The sequence below is a fragment of the Pleuronectes platessa genome, chromosome 10, assembly GCF_947347685.1.
Source record: "Pleuronectes platessa chromosome 10, fPlePla1.1, whole genome shotgun sequence".
NCBI classification, from domain to species: Eukaryota; Metazoa; Chordata; class Actinopteri; order Pleuronectiformes; family Pleuronectidae; genus Pleuronectes; species Pleuronectes platessa.
The window spans coordinates 14,884,763-14,910,130 of record NC_070635.1 but is presented as its reverse complement, the minus strand read 5'-3'; the positions used below and the strand labels follow the sequence as shown (position 1 = coordinate 14,910,130).

The 25,368-nt window shown below is 45.1% G+C and overlaps 1 protein-coding gene across 3 annotated transcripts in view; it reads right to left on the bottom strand.

Moving 5' to 3' along the window:
* The window catches only part of LOC128449932 (transcription factor HIVEP3), a 41,348-nt gene extending 16,434 nt beyond the window's left edge, over window positions 1-24,914 (bottom strand). Inside the window, exons 1-2 of one of the 3 annotated variants that reach the window (XM_053433294.1) lie at window positions 21,310-21,375; window positions 21,108-21,185 (exon numbers count right to left, since the gene is read on the bottom strand). The gene's annotated coding sequence lies outside the window, so the exon portion shown is untranslated. Of the gene's footprint in view, window positions 1-4,678; window positions 4,777-21,107; window positions 21,186-21,309; window positions 21,376-24,680 lie in introns of those variants that run through there. The other 2 variants (XM_053433292.1, XM_053433295.1) reach the window with 2 other exon arrangements.
* Window positions 24,915-25,368: the final 454 nt, after the last annotated feature.

Sequence of the window (25,368 nt, the reverse complement as noted above, 5' to 3'; positions counted from 1 at the left end):
TGTATGTTCTGTAATACTTCCCACTTACTACAAATCCTGCACTCTGTCTCAACTGGAGACACAGGATTCTTGTGCCGCAGCCAATCAAAACACTTTCTGGGAATGGATGGGGCCAATCATAACATTTTCACTGAGCAGCCATGCCTGACCACTGACAGTCCCAGCACAGGCTCATCCAGGGTATCAATCATCGTCGAGGAGGTTGATGCTGCTCGCGATCCCCCCCACCCCCTGACTCTGTCAGACTCTGGAGATCACTGCTTGCAGAAGGAGGACACTGTGTATGTTCACCTCACAGTCGTAGCGCTCTGTGATGGTGCAGGCAGTGTGCACCACCTCTGACAGCTCGAGGAACATACCAGGAAAGAGGACAGCAAGAAAAGGCTTTGCACCGATGCGGAACAAATGCAGAAACTGACTTTAAAGGGGTGAGATACAGAAAATGCACAGATGTTCTATAACATTATATCTAAATGCATTTGAAGTGGGAGTAAGAAAGAGAAAGTTATATGACGTGGGGGAGAGAGAATTGACTGAAGCAGCGATGCAGTGGCTGAATAAACAGGCTCAGCTGACGACTGCAGCTTAAGGTGGCGAGGCGGCAGTGACAGTTTCTTTTTTTAATGAGCCACACTCGCTCCATTCATATGTCTAAAAAACACACACGGCACAGTCAGCCTTCATTACAGTCAGTTTACAGTGGAAAAACAAGGAAAGAGAATCACTCTTCCTATTGGAAACAACTTGACAGATTCTCGGCTCCATATCCCCCCACACACACACACACACACACACACTCACACACACACATCTGTTAGGGCCGATCATCTGTTTAGTGTGCGTTTTCTCCGAGCAGACCAACGCTTTGATTACAGCAGACTTATACCATCAGCGCTTGGCAATTAGGCAGCATAACAAACCGAATCAACACCATTAAAATTCACTTCTTCAGTCTCGGCTGCAGAGGGAGGACTCGCGTATGTGGTGACAGCCAAAGATTTGTCTGTCTTGATCTGTTGCGAGGGACACATTACTCTCTGGAGGTCCATGTGGAGAAGTTAGATCAGGGGGGAATGGAGCTTACCGAAGAGAGGAGTGCAGCTCCTCACACACAGAGAAAAGTGACGTGACAATAAAAACAGATGCATGAGGGGTGGGTGTGGGTAAGGACCGGTAAGATACGAGAGGGACCGGGTGTGAAGCAGGATGATGCTGTGCATAGAAAAACAGAACTAGAGAGGGAGTTAAGCTCGACAAATCGTCTGCCTCGACCTCCCTGTAATGAATGTCGTTGTTCGTGTGGTCGTTTAAGAGTGTGTAAGTTTTAATGATCTCTGGCATGGCTGTTGATGCAGCCCTTAAACAGGGCGATTAGAAGGGTTTAAGGTTGAGGAAGAGCACTGCCTACATTATTCATGGCCGTCTAGACTGCCAGCTCTGAGAAGGGGGAAACACACAGTCAGGGCCTGGCCAGGAAGATGAGGGGAAGGAATGCCAGCGTCGAGGCTACGTTGAGCCAAAACACACACGCGCACACCCTACAGCACACATACAGCGTACAGTACAACTCTCTCCAGAGAAATACCCAACAGCGCAAAGCAAAGCCAAATCTGCTCTGACAGCTCTGACCAGCCAATCAGCTGCAGCGCCCTGAGGTGACCTGCCCTGGTAGTACTCAGCCGATCCTCCTGCTGTTCGACGAGGGGTTTTCCTTTCTCATCATCCTCATTCCACGGGGATGACTTGCTATCAGTGTTGCCTATGACACGCAACACTTCAGTGCACCAGGGGACACAATGATTTGACTGTAGCATGAGGATATTACAGTCATATAAGATAAAACACACAGGACGTGTGAATTTGTCTAACCTCATTGATGAGGGCGGGGAAAGGGCGTTCTTCCCTCAGTGCTATTTTTAGGCTGAGGTGCGAGCAGGAAGCCACTGATGCAGCTGTTATACAGTGTAATGTTCTTTTGACTGCAGGCGTCGGTTCAAAACCACAAAGCTAATATTAGTAGCAGTTTGCTAAACGGCAAACAGTGAGCACAGGAGCGTGTTGCCCAGTTCCAGTCTGACTCAAGCCACCGTATGATAATTCACACAACAGCCTCGTGTGGTGCATGCAGTGATTTGTTGTGTGAACTTCGTTCTGGTGTCTGTGAGGAAAATGTGATTAACGACTGGTTCTGTGAGAGGAGAAGACAGGATGAGTGAGGAATGTGTGCGGACAAGACACATGAGTGTGTGTGTGTGTGTGTGTATGGACACGCAAAGGGGCTTTGTCAGCAGAAGCAGGCACTGATGTTTCTGCTCCCATGGGAGCCCTGACACACGGAAGAGCTCACACGATGTCCACACACACACCCACACCCACACACCCACTCACACACATACCCACACACACACCCACACACCCACACACACAGTTGTGTCTCTATGTCTTCACAGGGCATTACATTGTCTTTTATTTCCTTAAAATAACATAAAATAAAATAACCTTTATTTAAACCTTTAGACATAAAATAACCTTAACCATAGTTACTACTTGCCTAACAATAACCATAAGCTAAACCAAAGGTACGTATAACATTAAGACGTCTTCACCTTAAATTTAACAATCAACATTATGGGAATTTATTGTTTGTCCCCATAAGGAAGATGAGTTCCCATAATGTGACTGTGTAAACAAATTTAGGTCCTCACAACATGAGTAATACCTGGACCACAAAAACACACACACCCACTCTCTTTCTCTCTCTGTCTCGCTCCGTCTCTCTCTCTCTCTGCTTCCATCATCTCTGTTGTTTCTGCACTTCCAAAAGTGTGTAAATCCTATAAAACAAACATTTAGCTCATCTCCAGCTCAATAAGCGGCTCGGGAGCTCGGCGGCACTCTTACAGTTAAAGCTTCATTATCATGCACAGGAGGGTTCAGCCGGCAGAGTCAGTTTTCATTTCCTCATCAATACCAAGAAGTGGAGGTGCAGCTGGTAATGACGGATACAAATATGGGCTAAACATTAAATTACTTTGTGCCCTGAGAATAGATAAACCCTCTTAAGTGTTTAAAAAAAAATCTGCTGTCATACTGTACCGCCCCTCCAAATGCATGCACACACATGCACACACACACACACTCACACAGACACACATCCCCAATTTTTTCTCACTGGCTGTAGCCCGGTGCAGGTTCCTATGGAAACCAGCCTACTCTGAGCAACAGCAGATGGAGAGGGAGCTGGAGGTCTAAATTTATCTCCCAGCATCCTCTCTGACTACAGACGCACACTGGCAGCAGGAAGTGAAGAGGGGAAATGCTTGGTTTCTGCTTGTGTTGACAAGCTGGCATGACCCTTGATATCTAACCTCCTTTGAGTGACGAGGGGTTGATGTCACAGCAGATAAATACACACTGGGACACCTGACAGCTCAGAATTTCAACGAAGTAACACAATGAACAAATGTTTGATGCTGTGGAAGAAGCTCTGCAGTATTATCAGAGTGTAAGTTAGCTCACACACTTTCAGACAGCACCAGCAAATAAACAACGCTGTCAGTCAGACTCGGGCCTCAAATCATAAGGATGAACCTAAAGCAATCACAGAACCAAGAGGTGAAACACAACGGTTTGCTCGAAAGACTGGGCGGCGGGGGGGGAAACCAGACAACAGAGCATAAGACCTCGAGTCATCAAGACTCACACTCACCCAGGAATACCTCTGCTGTCAGCCGGAGCAGCGCGCTAAGGAGGACGCTGTCTGCAAAAACACCACATACCACAGCCCTCACTCACTCGCTCCCTCGGCTCTGTGCGGGATGCGTGCAGGGATCGTTGCACCTCTGAGGCGAGACAGAGAGATTTCACAGGGCTGTGATAAGATTGGCAGCTCACGTCTGTTGCACTGTTGTTCACTTTGATTAAACACGAGCCAGTGAACCGCGGGTCAATAACTGGCCTTTGAATCAGAGGCGAGTGGCGAGGCAAAGCTGGGGTAATGCGCACCTCCATGACAGGAGAGGGATTGCACTCAGGAGTTTTTTAATAATACCCCTGCCAGAGGGAAATCTGATCCTGCGGTGACATAATGAACTAAAAACAAACTGGCCACAACCTGGACTAAAGTGCAGGTTGTCATTTTATTTCTGGCCGAAAACTTTGCAGTTGGAAATTATCATTATTGTAGCCACTTAGATTGTCAATTTGAATTACATGTGCAATATACAGCAGAAGGTTTTTAACTCTGATTAGAGAGCAACAATACAATACAATAAGTGTCGCCCAGTTGACCCTGCTGATGTTTCCCAACTTTTATATAACCAGTGAATTTGAATCTATAATATCCATACGGATCATAAGAGCACTGTCACATACTGAAACATCTCAGGCACATTATCCTGCAGTGAAGAAAAGACAAGCTTAAACTCTTAAGCCAACAACATACTCCTCTATGTACTAAGGTGCTAGATTATAAGGTACCAAATAGCAAATTTATGATGAAGATATATAAAATGTTTTCACAAAATACAAAGTAACTTAATGACTAGCTTGCTGTACCGGACAAGCAAAGTAAATACAATGAGGGACAGAGAAGAGAGAAAGAGGGGGAGGAGAGAGTGAGACAGGAGGAGGCGAGGGAGGCGCAGAGGGAGTGAGAAACAGGCAGAGTTTAGATTACCTGACAGAGCAGTCTGGTCTTCCCCCTTAGAGACGCTTCACAGGCACTGTGAGACAAGCAGGGAGAGCCAGAGAGCGAGAGCGGATATGACTGTTTGAGTGGGTGTGTTGCAGAGACAGAGGGATGGAGAGAGAGAAACAGAGAGAGAAAGAGAGAGAGAGAGAGGGGCTGGAGGTGAGGCAAAAAAAGAGGAATCATGGAGAGAGAAGTAGAGAGAGGGGAACGAGCTAAATGAACGTTTCCACAGCACAAATGTACAGTAAGGGAGGGATGAGGGGGGGAGGTGTGGAAACTAAAAGCGACTCATAATCTGAGAGCCTGAGTAACATCTTTATAAAAAATCACATCATCGTCTGTGAAACCAAAGTAACAGCATCAAGCGCCAAGTCTCTCATTACGGATGCTGCCCAACCAAGACATGCACCTATACACATGCAGGACGGTCAACATCTGCTGCTGCTCCTCTCACTCACACACGTTCAGCGGCGGTGGCATCCTGCTGATGGATAGGATTACAAACAGGTCTAACACCGGGTTTTCCCCGACAACACAGAACCCGGAAGGCAATACCTCGCAGCTATCACCTCCTTATCAGCGAAGTTATCTCACTGTAGTAGCCCAGCAGCCTCGTTCCTATAAGGCAAACTCTCTACCTACACGAGGACGTCTCTTTACGTAAACCTTCCACTTCCAGCCGGGTTGCCACCGTGCCGCATCTGTAAATGGATTCCAGAGTTGCATCCATTCAAGCAAGCCCACGCATTACTCAGAACTCGGGCTCGGCCAATCAGCAGTGCAACGCGAGCGAGCGAGAAGGAGTGCGAGGTGGAGAGAAACAGAAACAAAAAGAGAAAGAGAGAATTCAGAATGAGCGGAGGTCCTGCTGTTCCATAGAGCTTTGCCTCACTGGCAGAGCACAGGAAGTGTGAGTCACACACTCTAAATAAACACACTCGCACAGTGACAAGCCGGCACACAGAACGGAGCGGATGGCTGGGCTGCCGATCAGAAGATACGCAGAGGGAACAGGGATCCTCACAGGCCAGCGACACGTGGTGGCCTGGTGGGACGCGTGGACTCAAAAGGAGAAGATGTGGCTCTCCCTCTCTAATTGCTTCCATTCACTACACTGTTTTGTTTTTCTCCTCATTCACCCACTTATTCGATCTCAAAATCAACTCTGTGTTTTCCTCTTCCCGTGTCCTCCTCCTGTAGATTTCCCCTTGTTCCTCTGCTCTGCGTTTCCTCTCTTAGTTTATTTGCTTCCACTCAATAGGAGTGTTGTTCAGGACTTGGTGATTACCCCCGGCTCTCTGTGGCTGCTGGCCGGCCGGCTGCTGTAGGGGATTGCGGCGGCCTGATGCTGGGCTTCTCTCACAGGCTGCTGGCTTCTCTGACCGAGGCCCTGCATTGTGTCTGCCTGAATGCGCTCATTGTCGCCCTTCACAGCGCGCACCTTCTATACTGTACTTCCCTGCGAGGGACCTTCGCCCATCCGTCATCCCTTTGTCCTCTGTTCCTCAGACTGAGGGGTTCGGACGGGAAGGTGGCGAGGGCAGCGGAGGCTCGGGAACAAGACTGCCACTGTGCCGATGATTGACAGGAAAGTTGCGCTGCACAGACGCAATGATTAGCGTGGCCGGACACCGCAGACACACTGGTTAGAAAGCTATAGGGAGCTGCGAGGTGCTAAGTCAAACAGCTTTGCAAGCGACAACAGAGACGATATTAATTTTGAAGACTGGGATCAATAGGGGAAGAGCAGTGATGGTGTGAAAGCGAGATTTCCTGTAACCATATGCTGCTCACTGGCCATGAGCTTGTCAGGCTCAAATTATGCAAAGCTGCTCTCAGTTACAGTAAATGGAAACAAGGGCTCTCCTGTGGTGTGGTGGTCACATGAGGCAATTTCACATATATGACACACCGACCGATACAATATGTTGCAGAGGCCAGCAACACCTAAAATGCAAACATTGAGCTTTATAAGAAACTTTGAGTTGTTTTGCAGCAGCCACAGACTATAATTTAGACCAAACGAGCGGTTTGAGCATTTACAGACAACCATGCACATGAAATATTTTTGGACTTTCACCCACGTAAACTGCAGACACAGGCAGTCAGACGGGCAAATATGGGCGTTCTCAGAGAGGGTCTCTGTTCTGAGGGCAGACGATGCCAGACGTGTGGTCTTGTAAACTGACCTCCCCCCCGCTGGACACATGACTGTGGTGTTTTGATAGAAACAAGATCTATTTAAAAAGGGGGGAGCCCACCTAGTGTATAAAAGCCACTTCATCACTTCATCACTTCGTTCTCACCCTCCACCTCAAAATAAAACTCACATAAAACTTAAACACATCTTATCCCTGTAACATGAGGTCCAACCCGTGGTGGGGTGGTGCAGCTACTACACGTGGTTTGAAGAATCCCAGTGAGAAGTGGAACATCTGTTAGTGGCACCAGTGAACAGACACCAACGAGTGTGTGTTATTGAGGTATTGAAGTGCTCACTGATGCAGCTGATGTTATAAACTGTAAACTGTGGAGCTGAGGAATCTCTGATTCGGCTCTCTGGATGTTGGTCAGGTGGTTCACCCTTTGGTCCTGATAGAAGAATCTCAGCAACTATTAAATGTATTTACATAAAGTTTGGTACACAAATTCAGCTGTAAATTGTATTCAAAGCTGATTAGATAATAACTAGTGACTTATCTATAAAGGGTATTTTACTATTGACCTCATTCTGAATAAGACCCTATTTTGATTATGATATGTACACGAGTCACTTATATTTTATTTATAATTCTGTTTACATGTTACACAGCAATAACCAGATATGTCTTAATTAAATTATTGTTTATGAGTATGAACTTATTTGTGCTAAGGTAATGCTGTTTACATGGTAGTTACTTATTCAGACTATTGATTCACATTTAATCCCATTGGTGTCTGCTGACGTTAGCATTTAGCTCAAAGCGCTGCTGTGTTTAAAGGAGTATTCAACATATAAAGCATTTCACACCCATACAACAGTGACCCATCTGAAAGTTTAATATTGTTATTGATCCTGAAGAGATCTGTTAATTACTTTTCAAGCGAACTGTAGATATCCTTACATTTTGTGACATTTATGCTCAGTCTACAATAATGATGTGGATCCACAGACTAGAATTTATGCTTGTTATGGCTGTGCCGGTACTGGGCTATATTATATCATCGTCTTTCTCATGACGGTGCCATAGATTGAACTCTTAGTCCTTTTTCAAAGTAACAGAATATACCAAATTTAATTCAGAAAATGTCACTGAATATACAAGACTTGGGATGAAATTAGGTTAGAGTTAAGATCCAAAAAGATGGTTTGTATCAGAAAATATCTAAGTATAGACAATTTATTTGGAAATCTAAAGTATGTAGGATCAACAACCAGGTCTGGAAATGCCTTTGTATTATCCCAATTAGCATAATGAGGTAAAATAGGGTACAAATTTAAATTCTGCATTAATTACACATATTCAACTATTTGTTAAAACGTGGGGGAAAAGTTAAGCTCGTAAAATGTCACCAGTTATATATATGTAAAAATATGCGGGACGAGGGGTAAGAGCACTTTGTTTGAACTTTGAATATTTAGGAATAAGTGACAGCCCTAATATATCTGTGTTTTATTATTTTCAGAATAACAGATACAAAACAGCGAATAGAGCGTGGTGTTAGACACGCAACCAAACAGCCAGCTAATGGAGTCCAGCATGCAAGTCTTTTGTTAATGCCAATCGATAAGTATCCTCAGCAGATGTGATATGTGATCCTGTGAGACACTGACACACTGAGCACTGGCCTCTGTCGTTTTTTTTTCTATTTCCATCCATCACTTTCGGATCCACACAGCATCACTCAACTCTCTCTCTCCACTCAGTTCCCAATTTCAGCCTCGCGACACTCTCTCATTATCTTTTCCTTTTCCACGGTGCTGAAGCATTTATGAGCACCATCGTCTTTATGTGTGTTAGAATAAACATTATATATACATTATGAGGAAGACTTTCAGGAAACCACGATTCAAGGTTTCTCTGGGTGGTGATTATGGATTAAGATTATGGCCCTGAGTAAAGGCCCTGATTCGCTAGTGATATATTATACAGAGCAGATATGTCATTTTCAATTTGCGATGGGAGCGTACACTGAGCTATTGTAGTTATTCAGTATTCATACCTTTCTTGAGTTTTAAGAATTAGGTTTGATTTACCGTCTTAAATCAATAAAATAATAAAAGAGTGACAAAGCACGGGGGGAGATGAGGAGGAGGAGGAGGAGGGTGTGGGGAGGGTGAGATAAATATAGAAAGAGGAACTGACATTTTCAAAAGCTGCCCTCCCTGCGCCCACAAGTTTCAGTGATGCGTGGATGTCAAGATCACAGTGCACATTCTCCCACGCAGCTTACTGTACCCGTCGTTCACAGTCGACTGCTCTGTGTTTGCTCTCAGTCGCGGTGCAGCCGAGAAAGAATGTGATCGAGGCAAACCTGCGATAAGACGCAACGTCTTCAGCTAATTGACTGCAGAGGCAAACCCACGGCTCGCTGGTAATAAATCTAACACATGAAAATACTCATTATCATGTTAAAAAAATGATTATCCACCTGAGGGTCTGGACCTTTCATTAAGTAAATTAACACTATATCTTTTTTCTTTTTTATGGTACGTAAAGGAAAAAAATAAAGTTTATTTTATATTCTTCAATTTTCTTCAGCACAGGATTAGAGATCTGCGTCCACACGCTGCTCAATGACGGAACCATGACATCTGTTTTCCTGACGTTATTACATTCTCTATCAAGTCACCCATGTGTACTCCCCCTCAGTCTGTGCTCGTTCCTCTCTCTGCAGCTGCTGAGCTGCATCCTGCACGGCCGCAGCACCATGCGTGACCCGGTGCCATGTCTTATCTCTGCATCTCAGTAACCTGTGACCGTGTTAATCTGAGCTGTTAAGCGGGAGCTGCTGGTGCTTTCGGAGCTGCCTGCACAAACACAGACACGGGGAAGAGTCAACAGGTGGAAGCTCAGCCTGAGTGTGTTCAAACACAAGGACCCGGCCGCAGAATGTAGCAACACATCCTCCGTCCCACGGCCTTCATATCCCGGCCCTGGCAGAGGGGCACCCTTCTGATCAGGGAGTTTACTCAAAGCCAGGCCAGTCCGAGTAATTGCTACCCACAGTGACAAACAACTCCATTCAGCCTCGGAGTCGGATTGCAGTTTATGCTGCCTCCTATGCGCCCCCGCTGCCCATGCTGCCCGGTGCCACGGTGCCTTACAGTGGCCTGTCGACAGAGACTCTCCTCTCCATCAACGCCTACTTCAAGCCCAATGCATGTGTGCAAACGCCATGTGCCATGTCTGTTAGTGCGTTTGTATCTCTGAATGTGTGCGTGTGTCTGTGAGCGTTTGTGACAGGGAGAGAGAGGCAAAAGAGTGCAAGACAAAGAATAACAGGACAGAGGCAGGGGCGCAAATGCGTAGGAGAGAGACAGAGAGAGGGAGAGAGAGAGCTCTTGTAAACTGTTATCTTGTGTCCCTCAGAACAGAGCTTCAACCTACGGGAGTGACTCTATCAGCCATCTGAGACAATCTTATAAAAGGCTATCGAATGTGTTTGCGGTGTGCGAGCCTCTATATCTTGAGCCTGCAGCTCCGGGGCTGAATGAGACATCACATCAATCATACACGACAATCAAGTGCAGCTTAAACAGTCCCTTGGTAAATCTGTGTGTGCATGTGAGGATCTGTGAAACGCTGAATATACAGAATGCATAAATACATGTCAGCCATTAATCTCACTTTGTGCATACAGACGCTGTAGGTGTTTGTGTTTTCCAAAATAATTATGGACATCTTGACAAAAGAGGGACTTTTGTCGCAGTACCTCATTTCAGAACACTAAATGCCAAAATTCTCCCAACATTTCCTCTGAACCGACTCGTAACAGATCATTTCAGTGAAAAGAAACACATTTCTCACAGATGTTTCTGGTCTCGCTGATAGTTTTAGCGCAATTGGTAAAGTTTTGGGATATCAACTTTGCCTCCACTCCAAATCAATGGAAGTAAATGGCATTCTCATGAAAAACGTTACCGAAATATATCAACAACATCAAAATCTATATGTCCAGATACAATATCAAAGTTACTCTGGATAATCCATAGAAGTCCTTTCTGAAAAAAAAGAAAGAAAAAAGTACCCATTAAAACTGCTGACAGTGTGTTCCCTTGCAGTTGGACAACAAAGGACAGTTTTAACGGCCTTTGTTTATTTTTTAACATGTGTAACATTTGGTTGAGTTGAAGCCTGATACTCAGATTTAGTGTAAATATTTGGTCTCTTTACTTGCCACCATTATCATCTTTCTGAAAAAGGGTTGGTCACCAAAGCGCAATGAATCCTGGGATATGTCGGCCTTAGAAGGATCCCCCCGTTGGAACCTTCACTGCTTCGGAAGGATGCTTTTGAAGGAGACTTCGAAAATGAGGCAGCCTAGTCATTCCACTGTGACATTCGACTGTGGTCTTCAAATGCAGCCTCCGAAAGAGGCACAACTGAATCGGGACACAGCTGAAAGTGGTCTCTGTAGCATTCTGATGCTTTGGGCACCACACACATAATTTCCTTCACAACCACTGTGTTAAACTTGCGGCATAAAACCCGGGCAAATAAAACCTAAACTTTCTGCAAGGATAAAAAAAGATCAATGTCAATACCTGCACGCTGCTCGGTAACAAAGCGCCAGTGACAAGCAAACACTCGCTGGCGTCCAATTTCTTTACCACAACTCTTGGGGAAAAAAACGTCTCGCTATGACAAGGTAAAGTCAAACAGGGCCGACTTTAATGCAAATCAACCTTTGTAATGAGACAGGCAGAAATGTGTCACTGACTGTGTGGTACAGTCTATAGTCTGTCCGCTAAGCAAGGCCACACACAGCCACGCAGTCTGTCTCCACGATAGCAATCCTGTATTCCTGCAAACACGCATTGCATCTGAATGAGATCAACTCACAGTGAGTGCATATACAGTATATGACGCACACACGTTATGGATGCACCTCTTTCTCTCCCCTGACCACCCAGACCGTTCAGATTGCTCTGGACTGAAACCAAGCCCGGAGGTCACGTGACCCACATTAGGGGGTATTAGCGGTGCATTCCTCCAGCTGTCATCGCCTCGTAAAAGATCTGGTTAGGGAGAAACCGGACCCCACGGGGCCCGCTCGCCACCTCTCGTCCCTCCTCTCTCCCAGCGTCCCTCTCATCCTCTGAGCCGCATCCTCAATCTCAGCGAGGGCCGATCATTTGAAAACAAGGAAGGGGAAACAAAAGGAGTCCTTAAAATAGAGATGCGGTGGCTTTCAAAGAAGCTCACTGCAGAGACTGAGCAGAAAGCTGAGAGAGAGAAAAAAAAAAAAAGAGAGTGAGAGACAGACCAAGGAGACAGACGGCAGGATGAGTGCACTTCTGTGGAGAAAGTGAGACGCTGCATCGATGTGGGACAGGTGGCTGGATTCATTGATTTCCTGTTAGTTCTCGCTCGGTTACGCTCAGTTGACTTGTCATCCAATACAGGTTGAAGCGCTGTCCCCGAACGTGCTCTAAAGTGGGATATACAACCTTCTCTGTATGGATATATACACCCACACACTGGATCATTATGTTACCTCAGTGAATGTGTACTGTAAGAGCCCTCCGTCATGTCAGGTTACGAGATCACTCTGCGATATCAGCGTGACCTCAGGCACGCGGGGACGGCAGATTGGCTTATCGAGCTGTTTACTGATGAATTGGCCTTTATAGAGGAAAAAGCTCTAACGATCTGTTCTGATTGGTTGATACATGTTGGAAATGGTTCTGATTTATCCAGTGAAATGCACACCTGTACCGAACACCCACAAATTGAATATTACGCCGACACAAGACACTTGAGGGTCTGTAGGTTACTGGCTACAGATCAAAACCTTTAATCTAAAGCACAATCGTCAGGTATCACGCAGCCTCTGATATCTAATTGTTTAAATACAGACTGTCACTGAAAATCTACAAAAAAATTGCTAAACTCACCAACATGACACGACTAGTAAGGAAAGTTGATTAGTTTCTGTGGAACTAAAACAATGGATCAAACCATTTAGTTCGCAAGACAAGGTGATGCTCAATAATGTAATTCGACACAGGAAAGTGAAACTAAAACTGTAAAGTTGCACAAAGCTCTAGTTCATGTAACATCATGTTATTTACTTCTCTGTACCATGGAGACATTCAGCTTACAGGAACAACCTGTTGTGAAGCCCAGGCCAGGTTTTATGATATGGTTTAATTTTTTATGTCATTTTATTTCAGTAGTTTACATGCTTTGAATTCACCTCCTCTTTTGTCAGCAGCGTCCAGGTTTCCTCAGGGAACCAGCTGTTACAGCTGTGCCTCTTGTTATGATATCAGTCAAAACACAATAAATATACTCCTTATATGACCAAATAGAAATATTTGTCGGTTTTGAAATATAATTTATAATATAACTTTTACAACTTACAGCATAATTTACTCACATTACTTACAACTTCAATTCAATACCAGCTTTTTGATTGGTAGGGACACAACGCTAATGTTTGCCCACCTATAGGAGAACACAAAAAAAGTTTGCTTATCAAAATGTAAAAGGGTTTAATTTTATTCAGGCGTCAGAGTTTGTCTTATTTCCTTCAGAATAAAAAAAAAATTGGAACTTTACATTCACACTAAATAAGATCCCCAACAAGACAAGAGTAGATTTACTACATAAAGAGCTAATATATAAGAGAAACGTGGAGAGTTTCAGGGGTCAGCAGGCCTCCAGTGAGCTGTTAGACCAAAACCTCAATCTAATCTGAAGACCAAGTTTACAGCATCTGCATGAACGCACAGAGTGAAAGAGGTGGGATGAAGAGTGAGATCCTCTGCTGAGGATTGTGATTAAGGATGAAGAGGGGGACGTGTGGATCAGATTCAATGAGAGCGCTCTGTGGATTTTATGATTTTAAAGCACAACAGATACATATATGAATACACTGGCAAAAACTACAAAAACAAACTGCCACAAACAGGTCCTGGCAGACCCGGTCCTACCAGCCCAGGTTTTCATTTTGCTCAACAGGTGTTTGGTTGCAAGACGCCATTTCACATAGGCTGTACAAAGGAGGCCTGACAGGTCTCGTCTTCACCAGCACATAAACATAAACCCTCTCTCAGTTTTCAGAATGAATTCATATGTCCCACAATAATCTGGGTTAGGAGAATTCCATGATCTGTATTATATTACATTGACAACTAGAATTATTGTCCTTCGGCTGTGTCTCCGGCGACCAGACTCATATGACGTCACCATGAGCACTGAAATGTAACACGGTCATCTTTGACTCCAAGCGATAGCAATTTTAAGAAGTCTTGAGATATCATGTGTTAGAAGCCAAGAACATGGATTGTGATGACACCGTTACCTTGACCTTCAACCAGATTCAAATCAGTTCATCCGTGAGTCTAAGTGAACATCTGTACCAATACTGAAAGGAATCCCCTCGAGGTGTTCCTGAGATGTCGTGTTCACAAAGCAAAAAAGGTCACAGCGACTTTGACCTTTGACCACGAAAATCAAATCAATTCATCTTTGACTCCAAATGAATGTTTGTACCAAATTTGAGGAAATTCTGTGGGGCTCTTGAGATATCGTGTCGGTGTGGAGGCAATTAAATGCCAACCTCGTGATGGCACTGGACGAAAGGTCCAGGTATCAACTAAACCAGAAAGATTATTTGAAGGCTAATTCAGTCAGGGCCAAAGCGATGGGCCAACAGAATCAAGGTGCCAAAGCTCACAATGACTAATAAAGAATAAATACATAGATAAACCCAGTTTATCTATCTAAAAAAAAGGTTAAGGTCCAACTGGCCTAGAGGATAACATTTCTCTACATCTTAGCTTATTTTTTTAGGGCACAGAAGAAGATAGTAACGAGTTGGCAGACGAGAGGCAGAATACAATATAACACACTGTTTGCCATGAAAAACTGCACCGACCATAATCCGATAACACCCTAGTTACACAGAAAAGCAATAAACAGTGAATTACATAGATTGATGTGATGAAACCTTGATACTCTCTGCAAAGCAAACTGCAGCCTGTGAGTTTTGCTGCGGCCCCTGAGCAAGAAGAGAAATAAACGTTTGAAGCCGGAGTCCAGGGAAAGCGCGCTCTCTCTCTCTCCGTCCTCGCCTGCTCCCGACCTGCTCAACAACAAACAACCGAGCCTCCGACTTGTGTCTCTGTGATGCCAGTAACAACAATGAGCCAATGATGCGAGTAATAAAACTACACTATGACCAATGAAAGACAGACTGTTGCTGGCCTAGCAACCAGGACAGCTCGCTCTCACAAGACCACAGAGACCGTCCGTCCACCGACCGACCAAGAAACGTTATTGTGTCGCACGCATGACAAAAGAATCTCCCATGGAATCCCGCTCAGGACATTAATTTACAAATCTCTTAACATGTTTTTGTCATTCATTTTAAAACCATCTAACACACACAGGGCATCTTTCTTTATTCTTGTTTTACCCCCTGGTACTACGTGTGTGTGTGTGTGTGTGTGTGTGTGTGTGTGTGTGTGTGTGTGTGTGTGTGTCTCATGCTCCTTCGCTCAGAGACAAATTGATTTCTCCACTCTACACCCTCCACCCCTCCTCCACCTCCTCCTCCTCGTCTCTCTCCAAAACTCTCACTGGGGTTTCTCCTGATCTCCCTCTTCTCTGTAATTTCATGCACTCCCACAGTAATGGACACCCTACTCTGGGGGCATTAAGTGGGAAAGCAGCCCCGCGGCTCCAGCTACTGTACTCACAAAGAATCCCAATCAGCCTCTCATACAGCCGCCCTCATACTACCACAACCCGGTGTTGCTGTTTTTTGGTAGCGAGGCAGAGAGCGAGAGAGAGAGAGAGGGTCCTGGAGAACAAGGCGATCCCTCTGTCTCCTCGGCGTGGTCACATGCTACCAGCTGGGCAGCTCCCGGTCTCCCTGTGGGCGTGGGTGTCAGCGTGAAATACGACTTATCGCCGTCGGCCAGGGATACACCATGTGGCTGCCGTACCCTTCCCGTTTTCTCTCTCCTCCCCTCCGGCTTAGTCCTTGTTGGTGGCGACCTGTCAATCAATCGACACCTGGGAGAGCGCAGGTGGGGAGTGGTTGGTTGGTTGGGGGGGGGGGGACCTCTGTTTCAGAGGTGCAGAGTGTGGATGAAAAATCCAAGTCTGAGGTGGCTAAGCTGTGGTCGCTCCCGCACACTATGCTGACAGTGCAAAACTGAAGGGGGGGGGGGGGGGGGGGAGCAGGGGACTACCTGGGTGCAAGCACTGGGCCTGCTGACTGTTTGAGGCTGTTGAGGACGGGAAGATTACATAATGATAAAAAGTACAAATCTGTAACACCTCAGAATGAGGAAGAGCTTCCTACTGCACTCTCTGTCCTCTCAACTAAAACATCTGCATCCACGGCTTTTCTCTCTCAGGCTACATCCATAATACTATGTTTTCCAATGATCTCTGTCCACACGACTGTCCCTGTCCACAAATACTGACTTGAAAAGACATATACATGACCCCTCAGGTACACTGGGCATGCACGTGAACACAGGAAGGTTTCGGTTGCTAGCTGCGGAATTGTCACAGATTGCTCGAAACAATAGTTTGTCTCTTACACATGTAAGCAGTTTCATCATTGTCTGAGAATTTAACCGCACAACAGCTGTTAGCAAAGAAACGCTTGTAATTGATTATCCATGTCTCTTCTGGAAGAGGGTCATGTGGTAGACGCCCGACGAATCAGCTAAAGGCGACCTCCAATCAACGAGGGGTTGTGAGTGGCTACATCTCCGTTTACGAACATCTCCGTGTCTGCCAGTCCAGCAGCTCCATAACAGGGTTGATGAATTTTGAAAGGAAAACGTACAAGAATAGTATGTGATGTATGTATCATATTTCAACATCCCATTTCTCGAATGGTTACATTATTAAGTCAGTTTACACCAGGGTATAGTTGTTTTTAGAGCTTTTAGCGTCTTAGTATTGGCTGTCAGGTTAACTCTGTTATATTTAATTTAGTTCAAATTTAATGTTAAGTGGCTCACGCCCGAGATGTGCTGGGATATGGTGAATAAGCAGCTACTGTATGGAAAATGGAATGATGCAATGGATCTAACTTTCATGCGTTTCACTTTCCTCTGCCTCTTTCCTCAACTTCACCCACAGTCCGTCCCGTGTCATCCATCCCCGCTCCACAGAAAGTGATGAAAACATTGGGCTTAACATCCAGCAGCAGAGGATAAACATGCAGCCCTGTGACCAATGTTTATTTTCTCAATTACATTTGTTGAGTCTGTGTCAGCGACTTTGGCGTTTTGCTCTGGCAAGACGAGACAGGAGGTGATGGAGAGATGGAGCGGAGCGCCCTTTGCTGTTTTTAGAGGAAAGCGTGTCACAGATGATGTGAATGCCGCTGGAAAAAGAAACAACCCTGTATGATGAAGAAGTGAAGCAAGGCAGGAGGAGAGAGAGATGCTGTGTGACAGAACACCTCCCAAACTCTTCTCTCCTCCTTCAATCCACAACCTTCCTCACGGTGATGCTGAGCAACACGGTCGCTGATCCTTCATCTTCAGCTGATGATCGCAGACAGACAAATGTGACATGAGGTTCTGTCACTGAGGCTGCAGTCCATCGTGGAGCTTGATGAGAAAACTATTTCGACCACATTGTATAACGTTAGAGTAATTGTTGTTATGCTAATCATTTGAAATCATTATTAGGGTACAAAGTAATTTGTGGTAAAAGTAAATGATGTTAAATGAAATCTTTAGTTTCTTATCAATCCATCGTTCTCGAAAACCGATCATCTCATTGCCTTGACACTTGTATTGTTAAGTGTCCAAGGAAATGCAGTGTTGAATTTGGAGCGATTTGGACACATGATACAATCACTATAAATAAACTTTGAATAAACAGGTGACCAGCTCTCTGTAGCAGCACAACAACAGTGTGTGACATCCACGACAACAGACTCTCCACTTCAGTGTTCTGTGTATTGGACAAGCTTTGCCGAACTTTAAACAAAGAGGTGAAATTCTCTCTGTGCAGCAGCAGGTCTTTACTTTACCTAGCTCAATTACTGCAGGTCCCTTTTACAGTTTCAGAGAAAAAGCTGCACCCAGTGTTACCACAGGACAACTGAAATTCCCGGTTACTTCCGAACACCTCTCCCTCCCTATATGCTCTCTGTCCAGTTGTCCCTCTGTCAGGTTACATAAACCCGTCGCCAACAGAGAAAAGCAGGGAACAGGTGAGCCTCACACAGTGCCCCTTTGGGTAATGCAGTTTATCTAGGGACATTATGGATAAACCAGGGAGACCTGATATGGACAGGACTGGATAGAGCACCAGCAAGAAGTAGTGGCACAGCAAAGAGAAGTGCATGTACTGCAAACCAGTGAGAAATGACCGACTACAAATATAGCTGGTTTGGAGAAAATGTGCCGAATCACTAGTATGGTCCTGATATTGGTTCATTAATTTCCTTCTGTGACAGTACACTCCTCTCTCTCCATTGCGACTCACAGTCGAGCCAAACTACCCAGACTATGACGAGTCAACAGATGTGGACGACTGGAATGAACCTCACTGGCTGTTTACTCCGTTTGTCATCCTCTTCTTTCTGTTCAGTCAACGTTGCTCTTTTCAAACTCTTCTCTTGTCTCTGTAATAAAATCTGAACGTTTTCAATCCAATAGGGAAATTCTCACATTTGCTGAATTTAATTAGCCACGGGGAAAATGTTTCTCAGAACCAGACCCCAGCAGTATTTATCTAGAGAGTCTGTGAGCTTTGCAAACTTTTGATTACTTAACAAAATCAAACAAGGAAGCTTTTTTTCCCCATCTCTTGCAGAATAATTGCAGGCTATGAGAGACCTACCCACTGCTTTGGCCCAGTACAAACGTTGTGCAGAGAGATAGGTCTGGCAGTGGTGGACTAGAATATGACAGGCTCTCAGATTTTAATAAAGTACAGTGGTCACCTGTGTCCTGTTGAGGCCAAGCTAGGAAAGTTGTCTGTAGGAATGCTCACACAAATATTGACCTTCAATTAGACGAAACAGACGCCCTCGCTTAGGGGCCGCAATATTGAGGCATCAGCAAAGATATTGTACACATAAACATCCTCAGAATATACATCAACATGCAGAGACGTACCTGCACAGTGCGCACAAACACATCTTGTGTAAATACACCTATATTTGCAACTGACATCAAATGGAAGACAACTGCAAAACCCTTTAAGAGGCAGATCCGCCCCAAACAGGATGTCAGCGCAGCATCATCTCAAAACCACAACAAAAACATGAACAGTCATATCTTCACATAACACACACAAACACACAACAGAGGAGTTTTGTGCTCTTTGATAGGGTGAGGAGCAAATGACCTTCCCCAAGTGATGGCAGTCGACCACACTCCTGCATAATTAACAGCATCTAAAATGAGGTGTTCTTTATATGACCTTACCTGACAATGTCAGGGCACAGCTTGCCTACAGGGACTCGGCATGTGTGCAACACACAGCGCACGAAGGCCGTTTTCACAGATCAACTCGAAAAAATGTCTCCAGATTTTGACTTTACATATGAAGAGCGTAGCCGGAATTTTTCCAGATCAGAAGCGTTCACAACAACAGGAAAATGTCCGGAACATTTTGCTGAGGGGTGGCAGCTGCAGGATAGCAGAAGGAGGCGGGACATGATGTGGACATTCTGCTGTGGAGATCCCGTGTTTGTGTCTACAGCACATCCACACCAGCATCAGCAAGTCGCCATCTACCTCTGTGTTTTTTTTATGTATATGGGCTCTTACTCATCCAGAGATATTTCAATTATTTTCGTCTTTTTCAGTTTTGAATCCGTCACGTGTTAGAAACGTCAATAACTCGCTCGCGATGAATTCTTCAGACATAATACTGACATATGCGTTCTCACATACAGCTCTTCTGGATAATTTCGGGAGAATATACGGGGTGATGGAGGGTGCCTGCCCTAAAGGCTCCAACCTAAAAGAGCATGCTCCAGAGGTCTGCATGAGTCAGCACACTTCATACCATTAAGGCACGTCAGGTGAAAGAGGGTTTCTCAGGGCTGAACATGACACAATGCAGACTGACAGCACCCGGAGAGAGACAAGCACATCTGGATTCTACTGAAAGCTTTCACTGGGTTGTTAAAGTGTGCTGCTAAATGACGGGGTCCAGCGGTTATAGCTCAACCACTCAGCGACAGTGACACGTGCTGGAGCAACGCCTGCTGCCTTGATTTGCTCAGCAGATCCACGGCAGTGTTGGAAGGATTTCCCTCACTGCCAAAGCCCTCTTACCCTCCCACCGAGCAGAAATCCCCTCAAATCCTCACTCGCAGCTACTGCAAGGATGACTTACATACTGAGACAAAGGACAGAGAGGAGAGGAGAGGAGAGGAGAGGAGAGGAGAGGAGACCAAATAAGGCTGGGCGATATTGCCAGAAATTATGTCAAGATAACAATTTCTATATCAGTTGATAATATCACGATAACGTCACATTATTATTTCTTTGTATAAAAAAGATTTTTGTTCCTGGGGGAAGGTTTTGGCTGAGGTAGATCAAACCTTCACTGGGCAATGCATAAGAAATACACCAATAAATATTGGACTTTATGTATATTGCTTTTGATAGAAATTTAATTTATATTATTATTGATATTTGGTTTATTGCCCAGCACTAAAATTAAACGAGAATTGGTTCTTAATATCTGAGAAATGAAAAGGGAGGCCTCTTCACAAACACACACACACACACTGGGATGTGATGAGGGGTATGGGGTGTGGTCAGTAAGGTATCATGGGACCTGGGGAAAAGCGAGAAATTTAGAAGAGGCGGAGAGATATTTAGTCGTGTAATATGATACATGCACCACCCATCAATGCACACACACACACACACACACACACACACACACACACACACACACACACACACACACACACACACACACACACACACACACACACCCACACACCCACACACCCACACACCCCTAGCATGCATCCACGGCTAATCTTTCAACGCAACAAAGAGTCCTCACCAGAGAGTTATGCATGTGCCTGACCTACGCAGGGTGAGGTTTAAATTCGATCATTCAAATCGAAACATCCGATCATTGATGAGTATACTGCACGATGAGTATTATCCTTCATTTTTTTCAAGCAGTCATCAGCTTCTCACAAATGTTTCTGCAAATCTCAGCAATGACATTCTGACCAAACTTACCAGACATGCCTGTGGTGAGCTTACAATCTCACAACAACAATCGCTATTACACAACGGTGGCCACTGTGGAAAGTGAACCTGTGGACAAAAAATTCCCTCAGTGTTGATAAGAGAACAAAACATGTTAGAGAAGCAACCGCATAAAAAAATTTAACATTATGGTCTGATGAAAAGGTGAGTTTGTTGTGATGTAATAATAAACCTGTGGCTTCTTCTGAGGGAGGATTTCCATTGCAAACCGCGAAACCCCCTTCGACATTCCACTTGGCCACCAACTGGGCCGAAGTGGGTAATGATTAACTCGTATGAAGGGAGTGTTTGAATGAGCAAATCCTCTCCCTGCACAACCTGCCCGGCTGAACATGTACGTGTGAACATCATCATATGTCCACATACACTGTTACATAACCTGGGCATGAGAGTAGACCAGGCGGCCGCTCTGACACACACACACACACACACACACACACACACAAACACACACACACACACACAAACACACAGTACAGGCTCTTTGCTCACTCGCAAACAAGGAAACTCGATCTCCATTTGAAGGTGCAGCCAACACACTGTCCTGGGTGAGAGGTTGAGTCGAAGCCAGACACTGATAGACAACCTCGCCCCCTCTGACGAACACACTCACGCACACACACTTATCATACACGCTGACCCAAACAACACAAATACACAAACAAGGCTGTGACACTAAATAACTGTTAAAATGTCCTCTTGAAATATCAACTCAGAATGCATTGCAACGCAATTATGTTATAAGGTTATTAGGCTAGTGGGGTATTTGTGAAGTTGCCAGACTGGCACTCCTGGCCTCCATTTTACCGTGTGTGTTTGTTAGTGCATTTGTGCGAATGTGTATCCAAGGTCTTTTTCCTGGTTCATTCTGGTCTCCAAGCACTACAGTGAATCTATTCTTCTCTGGTGCTCCAGAGAACAGGATTAATGACCAGCAGCAGGGACATGAAAAGGTTGTGTCCACCAGCCACCACGATTTTACAGCCTGTGTGTGTGTGTGTGTGTGTGTGTGTGTGTGTGTGTGTGTGTGTATGTGTGTGTGTGTGTGTTTCACTATGTGCATACGTGAATGTTTTTTTTTTTTTGATAATGCCATCTTTTTGACATGCTCTCTCAACGAAAAAAAAAAACTTGAATATGCTCATACTTGCCATGTTATACTTGGTGTGATCTGTTGTTGTAGTCATGTGTGAAAGCCGAACAGAATGCAAACAAACATGCTTGTTGGTTTTTTTCTGCAGCCTCACAGGCGTCCCACCGTCCATGCAACACCTCCCGCTCTCACATCAAGCGATCAGACTAAGCTGTCCCTCTTGCGAGAGAAAGAACCGCAGATCATCACCTGAGCCTCCGCTCCCAGTGCTGCCATGGTTATCAAACCAGAGGCGTGTCTGAAGGTCCTAGTAGGAACTCCACACGACCCTCTGCCGATGGCATTTCATGGTTTAAGATCAACACGTTGCCACCTGCAAGGCTGACTCAATCTGTGAGCTATGGAGAAGTGAAGAGGGTATGTCGGTTCAGTGTGTGTGTGTGAGTGTGTATGTGTGTGTTAGAGAGAGAGAGAGAGAGAGAGTGTTGTATGGGGTGTTGAGTGAATCTGTGTTAATTGGCAGAAGAATGCCCTTTTCCATCCTGAGTGTTGCTTGTGCGCGGCAGAGATATAAACACACACAGACCTGCCAGACTGACTGTCTGAGGCCTCCAGTAATCAGTATTAGTCAGTTAAGTTGGCTTTTTATTTTAACTCAACAAACCCATTGCATAAGTCTTCATCCATGATACCGAATACCAAAGCTTTTTGCAAAGGGCTGGTATTGCTTAAACTGTTGACTGGTATGAAAACAGGTTCTACAGCTTAACAGATAATAGCACATTCACTTGCAGCCCTAAAACATAGTAATTAATAGTTCATAGTTCTTAACAAGCCACCTTCTAACCTTTCTGTCAACTTACAATGGTAAAAAAATATCAAAGTGAGTCTGACTAGCAGAATTTATCCCAATCCGTGTTGAAACCATAAATGGCAGTAATCCTTAAACCTGTTTCTTTCTTCTCAACAATCAAATGCTTCATGATGTCAAACTATCTCGGAAATTTGCAAGGAAACGGAGCTGCGCTCTCTCTCCTTGGGTGCCTGCTGAGCGAGAGCCTTTTCTTCAGCCAGCACCACAAGTGGTCTTGATCCAGGCCAGAGCGCAGCACTGTAGGGCTTCCACTTTGTGCTGATTCAATAAGAAATAATTGCATATTGGCCTCTCTCCATTCATCCCCCCTTTTACCACCATGGTCTGACACTTCACTGTATTTCTGTGCTCCTGTGCTGTAAGTTACGCTTACAGACCCAGAACTGGGGGAAGGACACTGCAGCACTGCTGCTATTGTTAAACATCCACATTCCTCAGGACTGGATGGGAGTAGCACTTATCTGCATATTGACTCTCAACTGATGTCTGCATATGTATATATATATGTGCACATGTGTATATATAGAGTAGAAAGCTGTTTCAACCTGAACGATCCTAATCACTCTACAAAGATAGATAGATAGATAGATAGATAGATAGATGTATTGTGTTGATATTACTGTATGTTGTGATCTATACGAACACAATTTTCAATAAATATAAAATAATAATACAATTATTTTCATAGCAATTTACAAAACACAGTTACAATGTGTTTTGTAAATGAAGGCAAACAATAGGCAACACTTAAAAGCAAATTATAGATAAATAGATTTATAGATAGATTGATAGATAGATAGATAGATAGATAGATAGATAGATAGATAGAAAGATAGATAGAAAAGTAAAATCTCCAGCTACTTACTCAAGGGGACTTCCTGTTATTGTGTTGTTAAGTAGGTATGGAATCTATATATAGCACATATAATTTGCATTATATACGTGCCAGATCCATTATGTGTGTAAACACCTTTCACTGCAGATATAATATATATACCTGCTATTGTAGCTGACCTGAAAACAAACCTGTTTCACAGCAACTTCACCAACATCTACCACGTATCAGAGGAGCTACTGAGCACAATGAGACATGATGTCATCCTCTAACAATCCTGCAAGTGATAGCGTAGGTGTAGCCCGTCACATTTCAAAGTTTCACATCCGGGCCCTGACCGTGGATCCGAGCATGTGCGAGTCCGCACTGTTGCTCCCCTCTGCCCGGGTTGGTCGCTGAGGACACACGGGCTGAATGGAGCTACATGATGATGGAGCTTACGCTGTCAGCTGGACGCGCAGCCTCCAGATGTCAGATACAGTCGTTTACAGCGAGACAACACCACCCCCACCCCTCCGACCTGTAACTGGGATCTGTACGAGACCATCTACACCTCCTTTATTTACATTTATCACGATATCACACGAGGAGGCAGCCGAACTTCCCGACTCGCTCTCGTGGGGAAAACGCGAGCTGCGTTCCTGCGCTCAACTTCACGCCGCGGCTCAGCTGCTCTGACAGCCACCGCAACACACCGACCCGCAAACACACAATAACAGTCCCATCAATAAGCACAATTACCAGCCTGATACGCCGCGGCCGCTGCAGCCATTTATCCCGAAGCGAGAGGGCCAGAAGAAGTCCGCATTTCCTGGATGGTGCTGGTGATCTGCTGCTGGATGGAGCCGCTCTCCTCGGTGCCCGCGCTCCTGCCGGAGAGGAGGTGTTGGAGGCGGGGAGGAGGAGAGCCGGAGGGGCCCGGGGAGCTTCCCGCTGCTGTGTCAGACCGGACCGCGATGCCACATTCAGCTGATCGCCACAACACAACAACATCTCGCCCTACGCAAGCCACACTCCGCCGCCCCGCACCACCCCGCACCGAAAGCTCCCGCCGGGCGCCGCCCCCCTCCTCCCGGCCTCCACCAGTGGGGTGACGCGCCGAGTCCCAGCGTGAATATTCATGAGGTGCCGGAGCCGGCGATTGGCTGGAGTCATCAGTTCCTGGTTAATGCTGCTGGTTCGCAATTAGCCAGGGAACCTCATGCAGGGACTTAAATGAAGAGGAGTGATGAGGCCAATGAGCTGAGTTACTCCAAATACTAAAGCAGCAGTGTTTTACATTTTTACATCTTAGGACAAAACAAGAGATAAGATGAAACTTCAATTGATCCCACACTTGTTACAGCAGCAGCAGGTAGACAAGAGAATAAAAAAGCCAATAGAATAAAATAAAAATACATGAAATATAAATACAGAGAATGTGTATATT